The following is a 24594-nucleotide window of genomic DNA, read 5'->3' on the forward strand; positions in this document are numbered from 1 at the left end:
CAAATAAAGTAGACCACTAAAAATGTCCAACGAAGACACTCAGTAAATAAACAGGCAAACAACAAAAACATGCCCTGGGGTTGGGAGTAGTCAAGCAAAGCGAGGGCCCAGAACTTCGAGGGTCCCTCGACAAGTAGTCTCTGGCAGGCCCGCTGCGCTGAAGGGAAGGCGGGGCGAAGGCACCCGAAAAGGGCCGGCGAACCTAAGCACAGAGGACGCCGCAGGAACTGGCTCTCTCGGCGGCGCTCGCGTTCCTACTGGTTGTTGAATAAGGCGGCGGCGGCGCCTGCAGCTATACGCACCCGCCGGACTTACGTATTCTGCGCGCCCGCCCAATGGCTGCTTGCGCCGCGGCGCCGCGCGCTCATTGGCCGTTGGGGTCGCGCTCAGACTACGTAAGTTCGGCGGTTGCGTATTAGCTACAGGCGCCTCCGCCCGCCAAATTCAATAGTAGCATCTCGAGCGCCGCCTGCCTTCGCGGTTCCCTCCGTGCTTCCGTCCGCCGGCCCTGTCCGGGCGCGTCCCGCCCCCTGTCCCATCCGTTCAGGGGACCCAGCGGAGACCAGATGTTGATGGACCGTGAAGTTCTGGGCCCGCTCTCTGCTTGGCTGCGCCGTCCTCCCGGCGCGCATGCGGGGGCGGCACTGACCTCTCCCCCCGGCCTCGGATCGCCTCTTCGCGCCCGCTGGGCCTCCGGCGGCTCACTCGCCCCTTCTCGGCTCTCCCTTGGAGGGCGGCGATAGGCCCGGACTTGGAGCCGCTCGCCCGGCTGGACTTCAGAGAGCTCGTCTGAGAAGCGGCTCCTGCTGCCGCAGATCTGCGGTGGAGGGTCCAGAGCGGGCCCCGCTTCGGGGTGAAGGCGACAGCGACGGCTCTGCGGGCTGGAAGGTACGTGGCCCCGGGGCGCGGCGGTAACCGGACCGGGCGCGGGGACCTCTGCCTCCGTCTGCGGGGGATCCGGACGAGGGGGCGGCCGTGCGAGTGGTTCGGCGGGCAGCGCGTGGCTCGCGGGGCCGGGAAGCGGCCGACGGGGGTGGTGGGCTCGCGGGGCCTGGCAGGGGGCCGGGAGTCGGCGCTCTCCGCCGGCAGGGCTGCCCGGGAAGGGAGGGAGCGGAGCAGGTGCTCCCGGGGCAGACGTCCGAGCGGCCGGCGAAGTTCGCCGGCGCAGGGCGGGGAGGGGCTCGCCGGAGCCACTGCTCCTTCGTCCGGGCTCGGGTGGTGAGGGCGGCTGCTATGCGCCCCGCGGCGCGCGTCCTCCCGGCCCGGGGCCGCTACGCTGACCTGCTACCGCCGCCCGGGACGGGGCCGCAGGCGGAGGGGCCGGGCCGGGCCGCGCAGACGGGGGAGGCCAGTGGGCGTTTTGCCGTGTGTGGATTTTCTCGGCGGGGTCCTTGAGGGCGAGGGCCGGGCGAGCTGAGGTTCAAGCGTGACCCGCGGCGGGGCGGCGGGGTAGAGGCCGCCCGGAGGCAGCGTCTTTAAAATAAAACATTTTTTCGTGAGGTACCTCTCGTATTTTTTATTTGGGAATCAACTTTCTTTACTTTGATCTGGGAACTGACAGTGCATTTGCTTGCATTTAGAAATTCATGTCTTTTTGTAATTTCGGTTTGTAATCTGCAGCTGAGTAATTTGTAACTAGCCACAGAGATTCTGAGACAGGGACGGTGGGTAGTCAGAGTAGGGTGAGGGCCTCTGGAAAAAGACCCCTACCAAAACAACGTATTAAACAGTTAAACAAAGTCAGAGTCACATTAATTCTCTAAAGTAAAATATCAAACTGGGAGCATTCTTCATTGAAGATTAGTTAAAACTAAAAAGCCAGGAGTAACCTGGCCTGGAATGTTTGAACATCTCCCAGATAAGAAAGTACATCAGCGTAGCCCATGTCTTCATGTGTCAATTAAATGAAGCTATTGTAAAATTTACTTTAGCCTGCTAAAAGGCCCAGTTTATCTTAAACTTTGCCCAAATGATGCTTTTCCTCCTCCAGCCCCTAATCAAATACTGTATAACCTGGGCAATTAATATGGCAATAAGCCTAGCCACAAACAATATAGTAAAAGGTAGGAAGGATCCCATCTTAAAGATAAGATTGCATTTTAACACCTAGGAAGTTAACAAGTAAGATTCTTAACTTTCTCTTTAGCAAACAGACAAGACCTCAGCTCACCTTTGAGGAGCAGTGGAGGAGGAGGGGGAGAGGTGTAGGTGGGGTGGGGGCTGAGCAGCGTTCAGGGGTCTCGCGATCAGGGTTTGGAAGGCTGGGTGCTGTGTTTGCAGGTGCCTGCTGCTAGGGCAGCCCGCGTGTGTGTCAGTCCCTCAGTCCTAGGACTGAGTCGCCTCCTGTGTACAAAACCAGTTTTCATACTAGAGTCTTTATTTTGTAAAAGAATTCCCTACAGGGTCCCTGAGAATGGCAAGCTCCTCCCACTCCATTCCCTGCAGGAAGGGTAAAATAAGGTTGACAGGTTACACTCCCAAACACCCCGACTTAGGAAGCACCCACTGTACGCCCGTGAGAAGCCCCAGGAGGGCAAAGTTTGCAGCTATGTAAGGCATTGGGAGAATGGGGGCAGTGTACGTGTGCATGTCTGTCCTCAGGTGTCTGAGCCCTGCTGGGTTCCTGACAGGCTGTGTGGCCTTGGCTCAGTCCCTTTTCTTCTTTGGGCTAGTGACTAAGTTGGACTAGATGATCTCTTGCAGCCCCTGCCTGCCCTGACTCTTTTGAGAAGTGTGTTTGATAGAAGTTTCACAAAAGTGGTGAGGGCTTGCAGAAATTGGAATTGATATGAGGAAAGAGTTCAGCCTTCCTCAGGGACCTTTGTCTAGAAAAGGCCTAGACATCTCAAAGGGCATGTGTCTGTAAAGAAATGGGAGGCAGAATCTAAGGCTGGAGATCAGCGCCCACCTCTGAGAGCCAGACAGTAGGTGTGAATGTACTTCTTGAGTGGTTGAGTGCTGTGCCAACATTACTGAAGCATTGTTGCTGTTGTGAAAGTCCCTCCTCCTCCCTACAATAATTTTACACCTTTCTTCCATCTGTTTCTCTGCTGTGCTGAGGCCCCCCAGGAAGAAAACTAGCACTGACCGGGGATGTGGAAACTACAGGAGGCTTTGGCATGAAGCCTGGACTCCGGCTACCAAGATTTTCCCAGAATATTGTTTCTGCTTAGTTTGAGTTCCTAAATTTTTGTTGTATGCCATCTTTTTTTTTAAATTTTGGTATCATTAACCTACAATTACATGAGGAACACTATGTTCACTCGACTCCCCCCATCACCAAGTCCTCCCACATACCCCAATACAGTCACTGTCCATCAGCATAGTAAGATGCTATAGAATCACTACTTGTCTTCTGCGTTGTACAGCCCTCCCCATGCCCCCCCTACATTATGTCTGGTAATAGTAATGCCCCTCCTTTTTTCCTCCTTATCCCTCCCTTCCTACCCATTCTCCCCAGTCCCTTCCCCTTTGGTAACTGTTAGTCCATTCGTTTAGTGAGTACCGTTCTTTTATTTTTCATGGATGCTGCACAGAAAGGGGAGTGTGGGATTGATGCGCGCGCGCTCCGTCATTGGGGGGTTGGGGGCAGCGCCCGAGGGGGGAGGGGTCTGCCTGCAACCAACGCTGCGCACGTTCGTCCCACAAGCCAGCTCCCCCCACTTCCGGTGCCAGCCGCGCATGCTCGTCCTGCCGGCCAGCACCGCCTACTTCTGGTGCCCGCCATGTTTCCTTTTAACTGCGCCGTCACCCGCAGCAGAGAAGGAAGCTTCTTGCCTGAGCCCGCCCGTCGCTCGCCTGTGCCTCCTGCTCACACCGTTCTCCTCGGCCGCCGCCAAGGCCTCCTCCCTCTGATGTTGTTGCCGTCGCCGGCCAAAGCCCTGCGCCGCCCGCCGGCTCCAGGGGCTCACCTCGCCAGGGTCCCTGCGTCCTCTTCCTCACTCAGGCATGTCCTTGCAGAGGCAGCTCACCGTAAGCAGCCACCCCCAGAGGGCGGGCGGCGTCGGCTCGGAAAGGAGTCCGCTGCGGGGAGCTGCGGGCCGGGTCTGTGGCTGGGGGCGGAGTCCAATCCGCTGTCTGCAGGTGTGCCGTGAGAGGCGGCAGAGGCAGCAGTGGGGAGCGGAGTTTGCAGTGGGTGGCAGCGTGGACAGGCTGCGCTCCATAGTGGGCCGTGGCATCTGCAGCGGCGGGAGGCACGAGTGTCTGTCCCGAGGTGGACCTCCGAAGCTGCCGTCGGCAGCTGTGCAGCCAGAGGCGAGGGAAAGGCGTTGGCAGTGGGAGGGTAGCATCCATGGCTGATGATGGCGTCGGTTGGGGGCGGCAACTGGTGGTGGTGAGCGACACTTGGTGGCAGCTGGCTGTGTCGGTTGGTGTCGGTTCTGGGGGTGGAGGGGCAGCAGCATAAGGGGACGGAGTCTGCCTGCAGCTGACGCTCAGCATGCCCCCCCCTCCCAGGCAAAGCCAGTGGCCTCCGACACTGCTGACCCAAAGGGGTCAGCGCGGGACTCCAGGGAGTGTGTCAAGGTCCCATCAGCCAGCTCCGCCCGCCTCTGGTGCCTGCCGCGCATGCTCGTCCTGCCGGCCAGCACCGCCTACTTCCGGTGCTTTCTTTCATGTGTGTATGCTTGTGGTAGCTCTTGCGCGTGTGGTGGTGTGTGTGTGTGTGTGTTAGAGCACTGTGCGGCCTGGGACAGTGTTTGTGTCTCTGGGTGCCTGTGCATTGGGAGAGCTTGAGAAAGGCAGCTGGCTTTCCATAACTGCCTAGTAGAGAAGTCAGGTGGGGAGACTGGGGCGGGCTGCTGGGAAGATTGGCCTCAGCAGGGAGGCCCCTGGAGCATGCATAGTCCTAGGTGAGAGCATCCTTCCCCACCCCCTTCCATCTGGGAGGTTGCCTGCAAATAAGGGCTTCCCCTGTGACCCACTCTCCCTGCCTCCGAAAAGCCATCTGCTAGTGGACTGTCACTTCTTAGTGGGGAAGCCCAGTGGGTCAGGTTCACCCTCTTAGTGACATTTTTGTTTTTCCTCTAAGGTCTCCACGGGGAACAACTTTGTTTCTCTGAAGTCAACTCATGAAAGTTCTACTTGATCCATTTCTGCAAACATCTGCTGTTCCCTACCTCCAGAGTCACACGAGGCAGGTAGGTAATTCCTTTTAGGATCCTTAGCAAGCCACCATTCAGTGCCCTTCCTCATCCCTTAGCATGACAGAGAACACAGCTGTTCTCTGAGAAACTTCCCTCCTGCTTTCCACGGTGGCTGCACCAACTTGGAGCCATTGTCCCACCAGCATTCTGTTGTCTCCACATCCTTGCCAGCACCTGTTATTTTTTTGTTTCTTGGGTTTTGGACGTTCTGACTGATGGGATGTGACATCTCATAGGGTTTAGTCTTGCATTTCCCTGATGATGAGTGATACTGAGCATCTGTTGGCCATTTGTATGCCTCCTTGGCAAGTCTTTGAAGTAGGTGAGGGGGGAGAAAATGAGAATATTTGATATCTTGATCTAGGTGATGGTGATGTGTGTACATATGTCAGAATTCATTGAACTTTACGATTTGTGCATTTTATTGTATGTATTTTGGTGTAAAGTTTTTTTCAGAGCAAAAATTCTGGTCCTTTGACAAGGGTCAGTGGTGGAGAGACACACCGTGTATTCTGGCACTCTGTGGAGGTGAACTCAGGCTGCTCTAATATACATGCATCTGTGGGTATAGGAATGGGTAGTTTCTGTCTTGTAGCCCTCTAGGCGGGCTACTTAGTGAAGCGGTCATTCCTGCTTGCTGATGCAACTCAATCTGCTACATGCTATTAGAAAATTAATAAATAATGAAGTACAGTGTAGGAGTTAAAATTTTGTTCCATGGTGCCATCAAAACAGAGGGTAACTTTGGGACAGAGGTGAGGGGGCCTGAAGTGCACATAAACCCCTGGCCCCCCTCTCCTTGGCGTTACTTACAGACCCTGATGGGCACCGTGAAGCCCAGCCAGAGGGTCAGTTTCCTTGGGTAAACGTCAGGTAGCATCGAGTTCATTCTCCCTTTAGGCTTGTGGCTCCCAAGGCCTTAGCCTGAGTTGAAAGGGGCATGCCATGGAAGTATAAAGGACTTAAGACCTATACTTTAACTTTGACAAAGTAATGTAAATTTTACTCATACTTTAATAATCGAGAAAGAGGTTATGATACTGGTTTGAAACCATTTTTTGGGAGTTTGATTCCTTCCTTGTTTGCTTAAGTTTACAAAGGCTGGCTCCTCAAATGTATGGTAAGGTGGGGAGCAGCTGTGTAATCATTCAAGATTAGTATTAGTTCTACCATGTGCACCTCTCATTTAGAAGCAAAAGCTCAGATTATAAAAATTATAATGGCACTTAGTGAAATAAAGGATCCTATGGACAACACAGTATTTCATGTTGTGTAAGCATCTGGGTAATCAGAATAATGTGGCTTTCCTGAAAGTCTGAGAAAATGTTGAGGGGAAAAAATTATATTAACACCCACAAATATAATTGTAAAGTGAATCTTTGCTCATGTAGGGTTGAGGGTGTATCCTGAAAATAGAGGAAATCAAAGTACAAATCCCCCCATAATAGCAAGAACTGCACCTATGGAGAGCACATAATAAAATGGGCTCTACTACATAGTAAGTATCATAAAGAACAATATCTAATGATGAATTAACTAGTACAATACCAGTTAAGCCCCCTACTGTAAACAAGAAAATAAAGCTCAGGGCCCATAATATGACTGGGGATCATTTTACATTTCTGCCATGCAGAATTGCTAATCAACTGAATACTTTCACACCTGTTGGAATTACAATAATTATAGTGGCAGATGTGAAACAGCCTTGTGTATCAATGTCTATGCCTACTGTAAATATATATGCTTATATAGTGAAGCCTAGAAAGCCAATTGACATTATTGCCCAGACTATGCCCATATACCCAAAAGGTTCTTTTTTCCCAGAATAGTAGGTTACAATATGAGAGATGATTCCAAAGCCAGGAAGGATTAAAATATGTACTTCGGGGTGACCAAAAATCAGAATAAGTGTTGATATAAAATTGGATCCCCTCCCCCAGCAGGATCAAAAAATGTATTTAGTTTGCGTTCTGTTAAAAGTATAGTAATGCTGACAGCTAGAACAGGGTAGACAGAGACAGTAGTAGGAGTATGGCTGTAACTAGAACTGATCACACAAATAGTGGAGTTTGATATTGGCTTATAATGGGAGGTTTTATGTTAATAGTTGTGATGAAGTTAATAGCCCCTAGAATTGATAAGACACCTGCTAAGTGAAGAGAAAAAATAGTTAAATACACTGAGGGCCTTGCATGTGCTAAACTACCTGCTAAGGAATTTATATGGTTTAACTGGTTCCAGCTCCTGTCAACTCTAGAGGATGTTAGGAGAAGAGGAAAGGAGGGAGGGAGGAGTCAAAAGCTTATGTTATTTGTATGGGGAAATGCTATGTCTGGGGCACTAATTATTAAAGGCACCAGTCAGTTTCCAAAGCCCCCAATTACAATAGTATAACCATAAAGAAAATTATTAAAAAGGTGTGCACAGTTACACTTACATTATAGATGTGGTCACCACCTAAGAGGTCCCAGGCTGGCCTAGTTCAGCACCATAAGGTTGGAGGCTTAGAGCGGGTCCCACTATTCCAGCTCAAGCGCCAAAAAAAAGGAATAATGTGCCGATGTCTTTGTGATTAGTTGAAAATAATCAACGATTGATGAACATGGCTAAGGTGGCTGAATAAAAGTATTAGACTGTAAATATAAAGATAGAGGTAAAGTCCTCTTCTTGCCAAGTCCTGAGGTGTTTTACATACTGACTTGCAAATTCAGAGAAGCAGCTTCAATTCTGCCGGGACTTCTCCCGCCACCTTTTTTTTTTATGGCGGGAGAAGTAGATTGAACCCAGCTGATTAGGGTTTTTAGCTGTTAACTAAAGTTTCATGGGTTTGTATCCCATCAATCTAGTGAGGATTTAGCTTAATAAAAGTGATTTGCATTCAAGTGATGTAGGATACAGTCTTACAGTCCTTAGGATTAGAAGTGAAGTGTTTTATACTTGCTTAGAGCTTTGAAGGGTCTTGGTCTGTGTAACCTAAATTTCTAGTTTAGAATTGATATGGTTGGAATTAGTGGAAGTATTATTGTGGATAGAATAATTAGGGGTGGGGCTAATTTTATGTGTTTTGTAGTTTCAAATTGTCACTTTTATGTTGTTTATTAGGAATATTGTTAGTGTTGTGGAGTAAGTCAGTGCATATAAAAACATAAGTTTAGTAGAGCTATCACTGCTATTATTGGTAATATTACGTTGTTTCTGCTAAGTTCTTGAATGATCATTCATTTGGCTAATGGTGGAAGGCCTCCAAGTATAGTTAGGATTGTGAGCATAATCGTTTTAATTAGCAGTGTCTTATTTGATAGGTGAGACAAAGATAAGGTTGTTGTCGGTGAGTTGTATACTAGCATTATGAATATTGATAGGGTCATTATAATATAAATTAGATTTAGAATAGTAATAGTTGGATTATATGTTATTATTCAACCTATGTGGGCAGTTGAGGAGTAAGCTATAATTTTTTGTAATTGTGTTTGGTTTAGACCCACTCAGCCTCCAATTAAAATTGAGAGTGTTGCTATAGGTATTACCAAGTTTATGTTAACTGGGTGAAATTTAACATAGAACTGAGATGGGTGCGATTTTTTTGTCGGGTTAATAGTAGTATGCCCTGTGACAGCAGGGTTGTTCCTTCTGCTACTTCTGGAACTCAGAAGTGGAATGGGGCTATTCCCAGTTTTATGGCTATGGCTATGGTAATGATGATAGATGCCATGGTATCATACATTTTTATAATAGCCCATTGTCCAGAGAATGAGATTGATAGTGATGGCCAGCATTAGTAATATAGACACGGTGGCTTGTCCTAGGAAATATTTTGTTGTTGCCTCTATAGCTTGTGGATTGAATTTTTTTCATTAAAATAGGAATCATAGCAAGTGTGTTTATTTTGAGTCCTGGAGGAGACCTGGAGAGAGCCAGCTGGACTGCAGAGCTGTAGGAGATGCGTCAGTGGCAGATGGTGCCTGGGGACGGGAAAGGGGAATTGGAGAGGATTTAGGAGCCCAAGGCCCTGGGTTAGGAGTGGATGCCTGGCCTCACCTTTTCCAGGAACGTGGCTGTGGGTGTGGACTCAGCCCATGTGGTTCCCTCTCCTGTACAGCAGCAGCTGAATGCTGGTGTTGCTGGGCAGGTCTCTCCCTGGGTACTAGGTGAAACCGCAACCCGGATCGGAAACAGTTCTTGACTCTGATAGGGAAAGAATTTTCGACCAGGTCAAACGTGTGCCAGGAAGAAAGGAATTCATTACAGCAAGAGTAGAAGCGAATGTCAGCAGCTGTGCAGACAGTAGAGAGCAAGGCAGAGCAGAGGGAGAAAAAGAAAGTTCATCGAATTGCTGCTTGGCACAGGGCATATTCCTTGGAAACTCATGAATCCAGGGTCACCTGGCATCCGGTGTCCACTTGATCTGCATGGCATGAGAATTATATCCCTGCAATCCCAGAATTTGGGGAGCCATGGAGCACTGGATGGAGTGAGATTATGTTCTAAGAACTACTGCTTCCTCACTGGCCTTAAGTAAAACAGGGAGAGAGGAAAGGATTGTAAAACTAGAAAGCTGAATAAAGTAGCAAAGTGACAGAGACGTTTACCTCTGGAGGTGGAGGTCAGAGGGCTTTTGTCTTTATTAGGGTAAAGAGTTCAGAGACAAGTCCAGTTGGCTTGTGCAACAAGGAGGTTCATTTACTGTCAGTACACACCCAGACGGGAGTGCAGGTGACCTGAGAGAGGAGGCACAGTTAAGGGCCTTTTGGGTAGCTGTGGGCATAAGGCATGCTGCATACAGGTGATTCCTAATTCCTTTGAAGTTTTGTCTTAAGAGTAGGGTTATTCAGGGGACTGTCTTGATCCAGATCTCAGCATTTTTTATCCCCCTAGGTTCACTTACAGTTTGGAGGTCTATCTCCCGTCCTGGTTACAAGGTTCTTTAATTGATAGGGGGGCTGGAAGAAGCAGAACAGCATGTAGATGAAGTTAAAGTATAAAGTGGTCTTTTTTCAGGCTGAGTATATTTTACAGTGGCATGACCCTCGTCCCATTTCTCTGCTCTGTCTCACTGCGAATGCAGAGAGTGGATTGAGAAGGTGTCTCAAAAACGTCTGCACTTTTGACAGTCAAAACTTCTAGTAACATCCAGCTAGTTCTCATCTTGGTCACCAAGAGGCACCAGCGAATGGGTAACATGGGTGCTGTCACTTGGAAGTAGGACCTGCTGCTTAGACATTCTTTGTGCTCCAGTGTAGTCAGAGCAGCAGAAAATCTACTTATACTCAGGAAATTAAAATTCTAGAATTGGGTAATTTCCCCCCTAACTACACCCTATCATGCTGCCTTGCCAAGTGCTCAGATAGCCAGGAAGCATCTCCACTGGAAGTGGAGCTTGCCCTCCCCCATTCGACATGGCAACTGGGAGTCACTGGGCCACCTCCTCTTCCCTCTCAGATTTTCCCAATCTGAACCCTGAGAGGAGTGGAGCCCCTCGCGTTGCAAAGCTGAGCACACACACGGCAGCTGTTCAGCTGCTCTGACGCCAGGATTTTGTTCTTTGCAGGCCCCTGTGTGTCAGGTTGGGTGGTGAGGTTGACAGCTGAGGCTGGGGGAGTGGAGAGCTGCTGACAGAAAAACAGACTCCTGAAGCCATTTTTCCCATCTCTCTGCCCCATGGCTCTGGGGAGGAGGGCCTCCTCGGCCTTGGCATATGCCGGAAGCCTTGACTTTATCCTCCTGAAAGGGATCATCTTTCGTGCAAATCAATGTCATGACTAGGAAGGAAATTATGGTGGAAGTGGGGAGCTCTGTGCCTCCTCTCTGGGAGAGAGAGGTCCCTGCAGGCATTATGGGTATGTGGGGACGCATGTGATATAATGATTGATAAGTAAATATTTGGTAATTCAGATGACCAAAATACATTTCCTAGGTATTTTTTTTTGTTATTGTTAATCTACAATTACATGAAGAACATTATGTTTACTAGGCTCCCCGCTTCAAGCCCCCCCCCAAAACCATTACCCCCCATTACAGTCACTGTACATCAGCATAGTAAGATACTGTACAATCACTACTTGTCTTCTCTGTGTTGCACAGCCCTCCCCATGCACCCCCCTGACATTATACATGCTAATCATAACGCCCCCTCTCTTTTTCCCCACCCTTATCCCTCCCTCCCCACACATCCTCCCCAGTCCCTTTCCCTTTGGTAACTGTTAATCCATTCTTGGGTTCTGTGATTCTGCTGCTGTTTTGTTTCTTCAGTTTTTCTTTGTTCTTATGCTCCACATATGAGTGAAATCATTTGGTACTTGTCTTTATCCGTTTGGCTAATTTCACTGAGCATAATGCCCTCTAGCTCCATCCATGTTGTTGCAAATGGTAGGATTTGTTTTTTTCTTATGGCTGGATAATATTCCATTGTGTATATGTACCACATCTTCTTTATCCATTCATCTACTGATGGACACTTAAGTTGCTTCCATTTCTTGGCTATTGTAAGTAGTGCTGCGATAAACATAGGGGTACATCTGTCTTTTTCAAACTGGGCTGCTGCATTCTTAGGGTAAATTCCTAGAAGTCCTGGGTCAAATGGTATTTCTATTTTGAGCTTTCTGAGGAACCTCCATACTGCTTTCCACAATGGTTGAACTAATTTACATTCCCACCAGCTGTGTAGGAGGGTTCACCTTTCTCCACCACCTCGCCAACATTTGTTGTTGTTTGTCTTTTTGATGATGACAAACCTTACTTGTGTGAGGTGATATCTCATTGTGCTTTTAATTTGCATTTCTCTGATGACAAGCAATGTGGAGCATCTTTTCATGTGTCTGTTGGCCATCTGAATTTTTTCTTTAGAGAACTGTCTATTCAGCTCCTCTGCCCATTTTTTAATTGGATTATTTACTTTTTGTTTGTTGAGGTGTGTGAGCTCTTTATATATTTTGGATGTCAACCCTTTATCGGATCTGTCATTTATGAATATATTCTCCCATACTGTAGGGTACCTTTTTCTTCTATTGATGGTGTCCTTTGCTGTACAGAAGCTTTTCAGCTTGATGTAGTCCCACTTGTTCATTTTTGCTTTTGTTTCCCTTGCCTGGGGAGATATGTTCATGAAGAAGTCTCTAATGTTTATGTCCAAGAGATTTTTGCCTATGTTTTTTTCTAGGAGTTTTATGGTTTCATGACTTACATTCAGGTCTTTGATCCATTTCGAATTTACTTTTGTATATGGGGTTAGAGAGTGATCCAGTTTCATTCTCTTAGATGTGGCTGTCCAGTTTTGCCAGCACCATCTGTTGAAGAGACTTGTCATTTCCCCATTGTATGTCCATGGCTCCTTTATCGTATATTAATTGACCATATATGTTTATGTTAATGTCTGTTCCACTCGTCTGTGGCTCTGTTCTTGTGCCAGTACCACATTGTCCTGATTACTGTGGCTTTGTAGTAGAGCTTGAAGTTGGGGAGCGAGATCCCCCCCACTTTATTCTTCCTTCTCAGGATTGCTTTGGCTATTCAGGGTCTTTGGTGTTTCCATATGAATTTTTGAGCTATTTGTTCCAGTTCATTGAAGAATGCTGTTGGTAGTTTGATAGGGATTGCATCGAATCTGTATATTGCTTTGGGCAGGATGGCCATTTTGACGATATTAATTCTTCCTAGCCAAGAGCATGGGATGAGTTTCCATTTGTTAGTGTCCCCTTTAATTTATCTTAAGGGTGTCTTGTAGTTTTCAGGGTATAGGTCTTTCACTTCCTTGGTTAGGTTTATTCCTAGGTATTTTATTCTTTTTGATGCAATTGTGAATGGAATTGTTTTCCTGATTTCTCTATTAGTTCATCGTTAGTGTATAGGAAAGCCACAGATTTCTGTGTGTGAATTTTGTATCCTGCAACTTTGTTGTATTCCGATATCAGTTCTAGTAGTTTTGGAGTGGACTCTTTAGGGTTTTTTATGTACAGTATCATGTCATCTGCAAATAGTGACAGTTTGACTTCTTCCTTACCAATCTGGATGCCTTTTATTTCTTTGTTTTGTCTGATTGCCTTAGCTAGGACCTCCAGTACTACATTGAATAAAAGTGGGGGCAGTGGGCATCCCTGTCTTTTTCCTGATCTTACGTGAAAAGCTTTCAGCTGTTAAGTATGATATTGGCTTTGGGTTTGTCATATATGGCCTTTATTATTTTGAGGTACTTGCCCTCTATACCCATTTTGTTGAGAGTTTTTATCATGAATGGATGTTGAGTTTTGTTGAATGCTTTTTCAGCATCTGTGGAGATGATCGTGTGGTTTTTCTCTTTCTTTTTGTTTGTGTGGTGGATGATGTTGATGGATTTTTGAATGTTGTACCATCCTTGCATTCCTTGTATGAATCCCACTTGGTCATGGTTTATGATTGTCCTGATGTATTTTTGAATTTGGTTTGTTAATATTTTGTTGAGTATTTTTGCATCTATGTTCATCAGGGATATTGGTGTGTAATTTTTCTTTTTGTGGTGCGTTTGCCTTGTTTTGATATTAGAGTGATGCTGGCTTCATCCTGAGTTTGGAAGTATTCCTCCTCTTCTAATTTTGGAAAACTTCACTGAGAATGGGTATTATGTTTTCTATAAATGTCTGATAAAATTCAGCGGTGGATCCATCTGGTCTGGAGATTTTGTTCTTGGGTAGTTTTTTGATTACCAATTCAATTTTGTTGCTGGTCATTGGTCTGTTTAGATTTTCTGTTTTTTTCCTTGGTCAGTGTTCAAAGGTTGTATATTTCTAGAAAGTTGTCCATTTCTTGTAGGTTATCCAGGTTGTTTGCATATAAATTTTTGTAGTATTCTCTAAAATTCTTTGTATTTCTGTGGTGTCTGTCCTGATTTTTCTTTTCTCATTTCTGATTCTGTTTGTGTGTGTAGATTCTCTTTCCTCTTAATAAGTCTGCCTAGGGGTTTATCTATTTTGTTTATTTTCTCAAAGTGCCTGCTCTTGGTTTTATTGATTTTTTTCTATTGTTTTATTCTCTGTTTTATTTATATCTTCTCTGATCTTTATTATACCCCTCCTTCTGCTGCTTTTGGGCCTCATTTGTTCTTTTTCCAGTTTCAGTAACTGTGACTTTAGACTATTCATTTGGGATTGTTCTTCTTTAAATAGGCCTGGATTGTTACATACTTTCCTCTTAGAACTGCCTTTGCTGTGTCCCACAGAAATTGAGGTGTTGTGCTGTTGTTTTCATTTGTCTCCATATATTGCTTGATCTGTGTTTTAATTTTGTCATTGATGCAGTGATTATTTAGGATTGTGTTGTTATGCCTCAATGTGTATATGAGCCTTTCAGTTTTCTTTGTACAATTTATCTCTAGTTTTATACCTTTGTGATCCGAGAGGTTGGTTGGTAGAATTTCAGTCTTTTTGAATTTACTGAGGCTCTTTTTGTGTCCTAGTATGTGGTCTATTATGGAAAATCTTCCATGTGCACTTGAGAAGAATGTGTATCCTGCTGCTTTTGGGTGTAGAGTTCTGTATAAGTCTGTTAGGTCCATCTGTTCTAGTGTGTTGTTCAGTGCCTCTGTGTCCTTACTTATTTTCTGTCTGGTTGATCTGTCCTTTGGAGTGAGTGGAGTGTTGAAGTCTCCTAGAATGAATGCATTGCATTCTATTTCCCCTTTTAATTCTGTTAGTACTTGTTTCACATACATAGGTGCTCCTGTGTTGGGTGCATAGATATTTATAATGGTTATATCCTCTTGTTGGACGGACCCCTTTATCATTATGTTGTGTCCTTCTTTTTCTCATTACTTTCTTTGTTTTGAAGTCTATTTTGTCTGATACAAGTACTGCAAGACCTGCTTTTTTCCCCCTGTTGTTTGCATGAAATATCTTTTTCCATCCCTTCACTTTCAGTCTATGTATGTCTTTGGGTGTGAGGTGAGTCTATTGTAAGCAGCATATAGACGGGTTTTGCTTTTTTATCCATTCTATTACTCTGTGTCTTTTGATTGGTGCATTCCTGCCATTTACATTTAGAGTCATTATCGATAGATATGTACTTATTTCCATTGGAGGCTCTGGATTCGTGGTTACCAAAGGTTCAAGGATAGCTTCTTTGCTATCTAACTGTCTAACATTAACTCACTTATTATGCTGTTATAAACACAGTGTGATGATTCTTTATTTCTCTTGCTTCTTTTCTTCCTCCTCCACTCTCTATATGTTAGGTGTTTTATTCTGTACTCTCTTGTGTTAACCTTGACTCCTTTTGTGGATTGCTGATTTTATTTTTTGTCTTTAGTTACTATTTGGTTGGTGTGCTTTCTTTGGTGTGATTTATTTTCTCTGGTGACATCTATTTAGCCTTCAGAGTACTTCCATCTAGAGCAGTTCCTTTAAAATAGCCTGTAGAGGTGGTTTGTGGGAGGCAAATTCCCTCAACTTTTGCTTATCTGGAAATAGTTTAATCCCTCCTTCAGATTTAAGTGATAATCTTGCTGGATGCAGTATTCTTGGTTCAAGGCTCTTCTTTTTCATTGCATCAAATATATCATGCCATTCTCTTCTGGCCTGTAAGGTTTCTGTTGAGAAGTGTGATGATAGCTCAATGGGTTTTCCTTTGTAGGTCATTTTTTTCTCTGTCTTACTACCCTGTCCTTGTCTTTGATCTTTGCCATTTTAATTCTTATATGTCTTGGTGTTGTCCTCCTTGGGTTCCTTGTGTTGGGAGATCTGTGGGCTTCCACGGTCTGAGAAAGTTTCCTTCCACAGCTTGGGGGAAGTTTTCAGCAATTATTTCTTTAAAGACACTTTCTATCCCATTTTCTCTCTTCTTTTGGTACCCCTATAAGGCGAATATTGTTCCATTTGTATTGGTCACACAATTCTCTTAGTGTTCTTTCATTCCTATAGATCCTTTTGTCTCTCTCTGCCTCAGCTTCTCTGTATTTGTGTTCTCTGATTCCTATTCCATCAACAGTCTCTTGCAGCTCATCCAGTCTGCTCTTAAATCCTTCCATTGTTTGTTTCATTTCTGTTGTCTCCCTCCAGAATTCATCTCTTAGCTCTTGCATATTTCTCTGCAACTCCATCAGCCTGGTTATGACTTTTATTTTGAATTCTTTGTTAGGAAGATTGGTTACATTCGTCTCACCAGGCCCTCCCTCTGGCGTTTGAGTCATTTTGGACTGAACCAGGTTGTTCTTCCTTTTCATGGCGATAGAAGTGATTGCCAGTGATTGGCATATGTGTCAGGTGGGAGAACAAAGTCACTTCCTGTTTGCTGGTCGCCTTGCCCTTCTCTGCTTCCTGTGCTTAACTGCACACAGTGAGCAGTCTCTGTGTTAATCCCCTGAGCTGCCGCGGGTGGGGCGGCCCTCAGGATAGCCTAAGGCACTGGCGGGGGTTGCAGGTGATATGCATGTGTTCTGCGAGAGAGGCGCCCCTTAGTGACTTCTGGTCTTTGTGCTGGCTTCCTTAAGCCTGTGCCAGGCAGCTGCGCACAGGGGTCAGTCTCTGGGTCTTGCTCGTTTAGCTGTGCACTGGGAGAAGATTCTGTGTGGTTGCTGTGAGTGGGGCTGCTCCCTGGCCGGTCTGCAGTAATGCTGTGTCAGCAGTTTGCTTGCAGTGCCAGCTTGGGGGAATGAACAGCAGGCTGCTTATCGCTGTGAGGGGCTTTGGAGCTGTGTTGCCACCCAGGGGGTTAGGGCGCCTCAAGTTCCTTCAAATTCCCAGCCTGCTTTTCTGAGTGTGCCAGGACGATTTTGTCCACCTGTTAAACCCTTGTCCCCTTAAGCCTTTTAAAGTGCCTGCTTTTCTTTTGTTCCAGGGCAGCCGGCTGTGGGGATCTGTTCGCCATCTCTGTCTTGGATTTTACTTTTCCATTTCTCTAATATCCCGTACACCATGCAGTATGTGTTTGTGCTCCCAGTGCAGATTACTAGGGCTGGTTATTTAGCAGTCCTGTGCTTCCACTCCCTTCCCAGTCTGATTCTTTTTCTCACGCTGGTGTGCTGGGATCGGGGGAGTGCTCTCGTTGTGCTGTGTCATGGCTTTGTATCTTACCCTTTTCGTGAGATGGTGAGTTCTTGCAGATGTAGATGTAGCCTGGCTGTTGTACTATGTCTTCTGGTCTCTCTTTTAGGAATAGTTGCATTTGCTGTATTTTCAAAATATATATGGTTTTGGGGGGATATTTCCGCTGCCCTACTCACGTCGCCATCTTGAGCAAGTCCCCTCGTGGTTTTAATTTGCAATTGCCTGATGATTAGTGATGTGGAGTATCTTTTCATGTGACTAGGCCATCTGTATGCCCTCTTTGGAAAAATGTCTGTTCAGTTCTCTGCCCGTATTTTAATGGGTTCTTTGTTTTGTGGTATATTTATCCAATATATATTGGATATCAGCCCCTTATCAGATACATTACTTTCAGATATGTTCTTCCTTACAGTAAGTTGCCTTTTCATTTTGTTGATGTTGTCCTTGACTATACAGAAACTTTTTAGATCGATGAAGCCCCTCTTGTTTATTCTTTCTTTTGTTTCCCTTGCCTGGGGAGATGTGTCCAGAAAAAAATTCACTCTTGCTGATTTTCATGAGATTCATGCCCATCTTTTCATTCGAAAGTTTTGTGCTTTCATGCCTTTAGGTATTTAATCCATTTTGAATCAAGTTTTGTGCATGATGTTAGACAGTGATGCAATACCATTCTCCTGCATGTAGCTCTCTGGTTTTCCCAGCACCATTTATTGAAGAGACTGTCTTTTCTCCATTGTATATTCTTGCCTCTTTTGTCATATTTTAATTGACCATATACGTGTGGGTTTATTTCTTAGTTGTCTGTTCAGTTGCATTGATTCATATATTTGTTCTTGTGTCAGTACCATACTGTTTAATTCACTGCAGCTTTGTAGTATAGCTCTTTACCCCCAGCATTGTTCTTCATTGTCAAGAATTCTTTGGCTCTTCAGGGTCTTTTGAGGTTACATATAAATTTTAGGATTCTTTGCTCTAGTTGAATGAAAAATGCCATTGGTTTTTTGGTAGGGATTGCATTGAATCTATAGGTTGCTTTTTATAATATGGCCATTTTAACAATATTCATTCATCCTATCCAGGAGCATGGGATAGCTTTCCATTTATTTGTGTCTTCCTCAGTTTCTCTCATCAGTATCTTAGAGTTTTGAGAGTACAGGTCTTTATCTGCTTTGGTTGAATTTTATTCCCAGTGATTTTATTCTTTTTGAGGCAATCATAAACGGGATTCTTTCTTAAATCTCTTTCTATTAGTTCATTTATATGTGTAAATGCGGCAGATTTTTGTGCATTGATTTTGTTTGCTGTGACTTTTCCTGAGTTCATTTATTCTTGTAGTTTTCTGATGCAGTTTTTAAGGTTTTCTCTATACAGTATCATGTCACCTACAAATAGGTGAAATTTGACTTCTTCCTTACCAACTTGGATGGATGCCTTTTACTTGTCTGGTTGCCGTGGCTAGGACTTTCAGGACTGTGTTTAATAAAAGTGGTGACACTGGGCATTCTTGTCTTGTTCCTGATCTTAGAGGAAAAGCTTTCAGCTTTTTGCCATTCAGTGTGATGGCAGCTGTGAGTTTGTCATGTATGGCCTTTGTTGTGTTGATGTATGTTCCCTCTATACACACTTTGTTGAGTTTTTAGCATAAAAGCATGTTGGGTTTTGTGATCCTTTTTAGTACCTATTGTGATGACGATAGTTTGTATCCTTCCTTTTGTTGATGGGATGTGTCACATTGATTTGCAGATACTTCACATCTTTGCATCCCTGGAATAAATTCTACTTGTTCTTGGTTAATGAGTCTTGTAATGTATTTTTTAGTTCAGTTTGCTGGTTTTTTTGAGGATTTTCACAAATGTGGTCACCAAGGCTGGTGGCGTCTAGTGTTCCTTTTTTGTACTGTTTTTGTTGGATTTGGTACTGGGGTGATGCTGACCTAATAAAATGGCGTGAAGTTTTCCTTTGTTTTCAAGGTTTAGAAGTAGTTTGAGAAAGGTAAATATTAACTGTACTTTAAATGTTTGGTGGAAGTAATTTTGAAACCATCTGGTCCTTGACTTTGTAAGGAGTGTTTCTTTTTTTTGATTATCAGTGCAGTTCATTACTGTCAGTCTGTCAGTGGAGATTTTCTATTTCTTCTGGTTCAGTTTTGGAATATTGTGCATTTCTGGGAGCTTACCTTTTCTCCTATATTTCCCAATTTGATGGTGTGATCTTTTTTATAACAGTCTCTTGCAGTCCTTTGTGTTTCTGTTGTGTCAGTTATAACTTCTCTTTCATTTCTGACTTGAGTTGTCTGTATTCATTTACACATGGCCATCCTTTTGCCTCGTTTCCATTTGTTGATGGTGGTGGCTAAATAAGAAAATGGAAGAATAAAGTCTATAAAGTCCCTGTTTTCTGTATGGAAGTGCTTTCATTTCTTTGGCCAGGTTCAAGTTTCTGTAATTGTCGGGTCCATTTGTGAACTCTCTGTTTTATTTCATTTATTGTGTGTATTCATTCATTTATTTATTTTATTTTTATTTTATTTATCAGGAGAAAAGAAGTGCGATTTATAGTGAAGCTTGACATTTAAGTCAGAAGTTTCGTCCAAACACACCTGTCCAATAGAAGGGTGAATGACCTGTGGAAACCTCTGGTAGATGTTTCTTCTAAACATCAGCATCAAGGCAGCTGGGTTTTTTAAATGGAGGGTGTCAAGCACACATTTGGTTTTGACTGGTAAAGCAAATGATTAGAACTCATTGAGTTTTAGGTGTTTGAAAATATTCAGACTAATGAAGACAGGTTTACAGATCAGTATAATACTGTAGAATGGAAATACAATTTGTTCACTTAATCTAGTATAGTTTTATAACTAATATGTAAGTTGCTTGCCTCCTGAAATTGGAGTAACATGCTTTGCAATCTGTTATCCACTTGCAGTCAGGAGGATCCTTGTTGTTGGAGCACAGATAACAAACAGGGCAACTAATAAGACGTTTTCTGTTACTTTTTTTCCAGAAGTTTGGTAGTTAGTTTGATGATTTTTTAATAGCAAGGCAAAATCTCATTTCTCAGTCATCTTCTGGATCCATTAGGATGTAATTGCTGCTTTGGGCAATTACCATGAAGTCTCAATCAAGGGCTGTCAAATTCTGTTTCTTCAGTGGTTTCTATCAGGGCAGAGAAGGTGTCAGTGCTTTTGTGGTTAGGAGACTTGTTGTTTTGGGTCACTCTGATGCCGGGGTTCTTGTTCACGAAGCCGAAGAATGAACTTCATAAACACTCAAGGTAGGAGAGCAAGGTACAGGCTTTAATTAGAGATAAAGCGAAAGGATAAAGCTCCCAGCTCACGCCAGGAGGGAAGAAATTAAATATGGTTTCTTCTGGATATTTTTGTAAGAAGTGAGTACAGAACCTGCCATTTTCTATCATATTCCTAAATGCTTTATTAAATTCTCATGTAGTATTGTAACATTTTTTTTTACATGTGTTGTATAAATTAAGTTTGAAATTTTAACGTTTGAGTTCAACTTTTTCTTTATCATTGTTGTATAGATGAACAGGTATTCAAATGAGTTGTCAATTCCTGCAATATAGTGTGGTAAGGTTATTGTTGGGGTTACTTGGGGTCTGTAAGTCAATTTGAGGAAAATGGACATCTTAGTAATGGAATTTTGATCATGGAGTATATCTCAGTTATTTTGTTTTTTTCTTCCATTGCTCTCAAAAATGTTTCACGTTTTTCCCCAGAGATCTACAAGTATTTTGTTGCATTTATATTTGAGCATTTGTATTTTTGCAATTTTTATTTTTGGTGGATATAAATGATACTGTTTCTTACATATTCCAATCATATGTTAATGGTTGACTGAAAATCAGAAATTTTTATGTTCACTTTGCTCTTAAGTTTATGGTATATGTGTAAAAATCCCATCTGGGCACAGAACAACTGGCTCCATTTCTGTTTGAACTTAAGCATATATTTTCACTGAATAATCCATATATTGAATTTGAGCCCTTTACCAGGACTTCTAAGAAGGGGCCCAACCATCAGTAGTGGCTATTTTTGAACTATGGGATGCCTGAACCTGCCTTTTCTGGCATGCATTGAGCATGTGTCCTCCTCCTGTGCACTCTGGTACCTTTGCTAGAGTGAGGACTTGAGCTTTTGTATCTGCAGGACCCAGGAGTCTGGGCTGCAACTTTGGGATGACTTGGAGGCCAGTCCACCAGCAGGAAAATGCTTCCCATATGGGGTCCTGACACCTGCAGAGGGGGCTTTGCCATGATTTCTTCTGGATGTTTCTATAAGAAGTGAGTACAGAACCTGCCATTTTCTATCATATTCCTAAATGCTTTATTAAATTCTCATATAGTATTGTGACATTTTTTTTTTTATGTGTGTTGTATAAAATTTCTTAGGTAAGTAGGGCTGGTGTTATCTGTACAATGAAACTGTTATGAAAGACCAGAGTTAGATTATATAATAGCTCCTGGGTCTGGGGCATAGTGTGTGCCCAGAAAGAATAATATTTTGTGAATTTAAAATGCGTTATGGAAGCAGATCAAGTGAGGAATGAGCCAGCTCTTAGAGCTTTGTACCCTTCTGTGAATCATCTTTAAAGATCTGACCCTGTAACAATTAATGTGTATTGTTCCTCATTCACTGAGGGTTTCTGAGGATTAACTTTATATTATTCTGTATCATTTTGATTCAGGATTGTTTCTGTAGAGAAATCCCAATTCAGCCTCATATACACAGTCATAAAATTTAGTATGCTTTAATGTTTCCTAGCTTTCGAAAAGCTAACTTATTAATATGTTAATATCCCCTGTAGCTTGTCATTTTCAAATGGGATTATCATTGTGCTTGATGATTTCTCCTGAATTAGTATTGAAATGGGACCAACCAGTCTTCCCAGCAACCTGAGGCAAAGAGAAAAAAGTCACACCCTAATTAAGTCCCTTCACTCACCTGTATAACTTTTCCAACATTAAAGTAATTGAGATCCACTGAAAAGTGGAAGTTTAAGTACGTTAAAATTCAGAACATTATTTTGAGTTCTATTTTATTGATGCCAAACCAGAATTTAGTATGCTTTAATGTTCCTAGCTTTCAAAAAGCTAACTTATCAGTATGTTAGTATCTCCTGTAGCTTGTCATTTTCAAACAAGATTATCATCATGCTTGATGATTTCTCCTGAATTAGTGTTGAACAAAATTTTTAAAAATTATCTTCATCCACTAATATGTTCTTTGCCAGACCTCTGTGAATGTATTTGTTAAAACATACATAAATGAATCAAGGGAACATCTATCTATTTTGATACACGATTAGAGTGAGCAAATTTCATGAATCAGGTTTAGAAGATCAAAATATGATGATGTCTTTTCATGCCACCTACTGCATGCTGCTTAAAACCATCTAAGGTGAAGTTGTTACCAAATGAAACTAACCTGTTTCCACTCAGCCAACATACAGCAAAGCCAAACACTGACATGAGTAATGAAAGCAAACCCTGACATTGGGATGTGGTGAAAGAAGGTGGGCTTTCCCCAAGCAAGGAAAATGGATAGCTAAAAGCTTAAAATCCTGCACTCACTATTGGCTTATATTATAAGCAAGGGCTTTTAAAGGTTATGGGAAAGGGTTGCAGGATGTGTGATATGCTTGTGGCATTGTTCTGACGGGTTCATGGTGAGGTGACAGGGGACTGTTTCAGGAGTGTTAGCTGTCAGCTTTCTGGCTCCCCTGAGGCTGGAGTCCATGTGCTCATTGTCAGGAGGTGATGCGTCTGGTGGGGCCTAAATTCCTGCAAAACAAGTCAAGGAATCATGAGTCAAGAGTCTGTCTGTGGCCTTGAGGGGGAAATCAGAGTCCGGGGCCATTTTAGTTTGCTTTACCTTGGTTTGCAAACTCCCATTTTCTTTAATCTTAATCTACACATTCTGATTCCCATACTGTGGGTCATAATTGATGGACCCAGTCTTCTGTATCAATGAGATGTCTGAGGGCTTTTCTCAGATGGGGAATGCCTGTGCAGTTACAAAACATCTTTAGGACTGAAATCACCGTAACGCTTAAGAGCCAAAACATTGGCTGCTTTTTCTAAATGAGATGCATTTATGGAAAACAGATTTTCTCAGGTTCCAAGAAGAAAGTCTGAAGGTACTTTAATTTTGTGTATCTTGGTTTCTGAGATGACAGTGAGATGTTTCTAATCTCCTTCCTTTTTTATGTGCTTCCTTGTAATAATTGGAAAATTCAAGTTTCTCTTTAGCATGCTCATTCCTTTACTTTTTTGGTCTATTTTGAGCTTCAGAAAAAAATGTACATAAACCTTGCTTTAGCTTTACATTCCTCTAATATATTTTCTACCTAATATTCTTTATTGGTAAGCTAGGTAACAGGCATTCTAATAAGCACGAGAAATTACATACTGTCCTGGTTTTTCACTAGAGCTGTTTTTTGACCATTTGCTTATGATTCGTATGATGATCTCATCATGATCAGTTGCATTAAATTTGGGAGTCTATCTGTGCCCACCATGCTTCTGAGTTTAGCACTGTGTATTTTATATGTTAAAACTCCTGAGGAAGTTTTGTTAATTAGTTAAGGAATCTAAAATTTTCTGGACTATTAACATGTGTTTTGTTTTAGTTTCTTATAACTATTGTATAGAATCTTTATTTTTACAAGGGTGTCTATGTCTATAAAACCTATAGCATGCTGTAGGTTTTACTTCTTAGGAATTGTTTTCATGGAGGAAGCCTGACACAGATTCACACACAGGGGAAGTAGGTGTACATTCAGGGGATTGTCTGCTTGAATTGTGTACAGTATCTGACCATGGAATTCAGATGCTTTTTACCAATCCTTCTATTAGTTCTCATAATGGCTAATTTCCTATGACATTGGAATAATTGAAATTCTCTTAAATATTTAAAGAGTGTATGTATTATATCTCACAATGTAATATTTCAAGTTTACTTATTTGTACTAAAGCCAGAAATACTTTCAATTTACTGTTTTTAATTTTCAAATTCATAAAGTATATCCATGTGTGTTATTAAAGTTTTACATTCATACAACATACATTCAAATTTATATCCTCTCACTGTTTTTTTAAAAATGAGTGAATAATCATGCTGCGTGATTAAATTGTCAGTTTTCAGGAGAGTCTTAAAATTGTCAGGAGACACCTAAAATTTATTTCCAGTCACTCAAAATATCATTCCACAGTGCTAATTTGCATACAATTTTATAATGATTTTGTATCAAGATTTGGATTCAGCTTAGTGTATATTCTTTGATATTCCATATATTAACTTTTGAGTCATGTTAACCTGTGTCAAAGTGCACCAATTACATGTAGTCCCCTACGGCAGCACAAAGGGGATAGTCTTCATCACATAGCCCACATACCTCTGTAGCATAAATTCCCTGCAAGGTCAT

The 24594-nt window shown here is 43.2% G+C and overlaps 1 protein-coding gene and 1 pseudogene across 1 annotated transcript in view; one reads left to right on the plus strand and one right to left on the minus strand.

The window, feature by feature from the left end:
* Positions 1-211: 211 nt before the first annotated feature.
* Positions 212-24594, plus strand: part of LOC118930371 (protein mab-21-like 3) — a 99276-nt gene continuing 74893 nt past the window's right edge. The window contains 2 exon segments of the mRNA XM_036921509.2: positions 212-888; positions 5030-5138. The gene's annotated coding sequence lies outside the window, so the exon portion shown is untranslated.
* On the minus strand, positions 5151-7748 carry LOC118930374 (cytochrome c oxidase subunit 1-like; annotated as a pseudogene).

Source organism: Manis pentadactyla, chromosome 4 (assembly GCF_030020395.1).
Source record: "Manis pentadactyla isolate mManPen7 chromosome 4, mManPen7.hap1, whole genome shotgun sequence".
NCBI lineage: Eukaryota > Metazoa > Chordata > Mammalia > Pholidota > Manidae > Manis > Manis pentadactyla.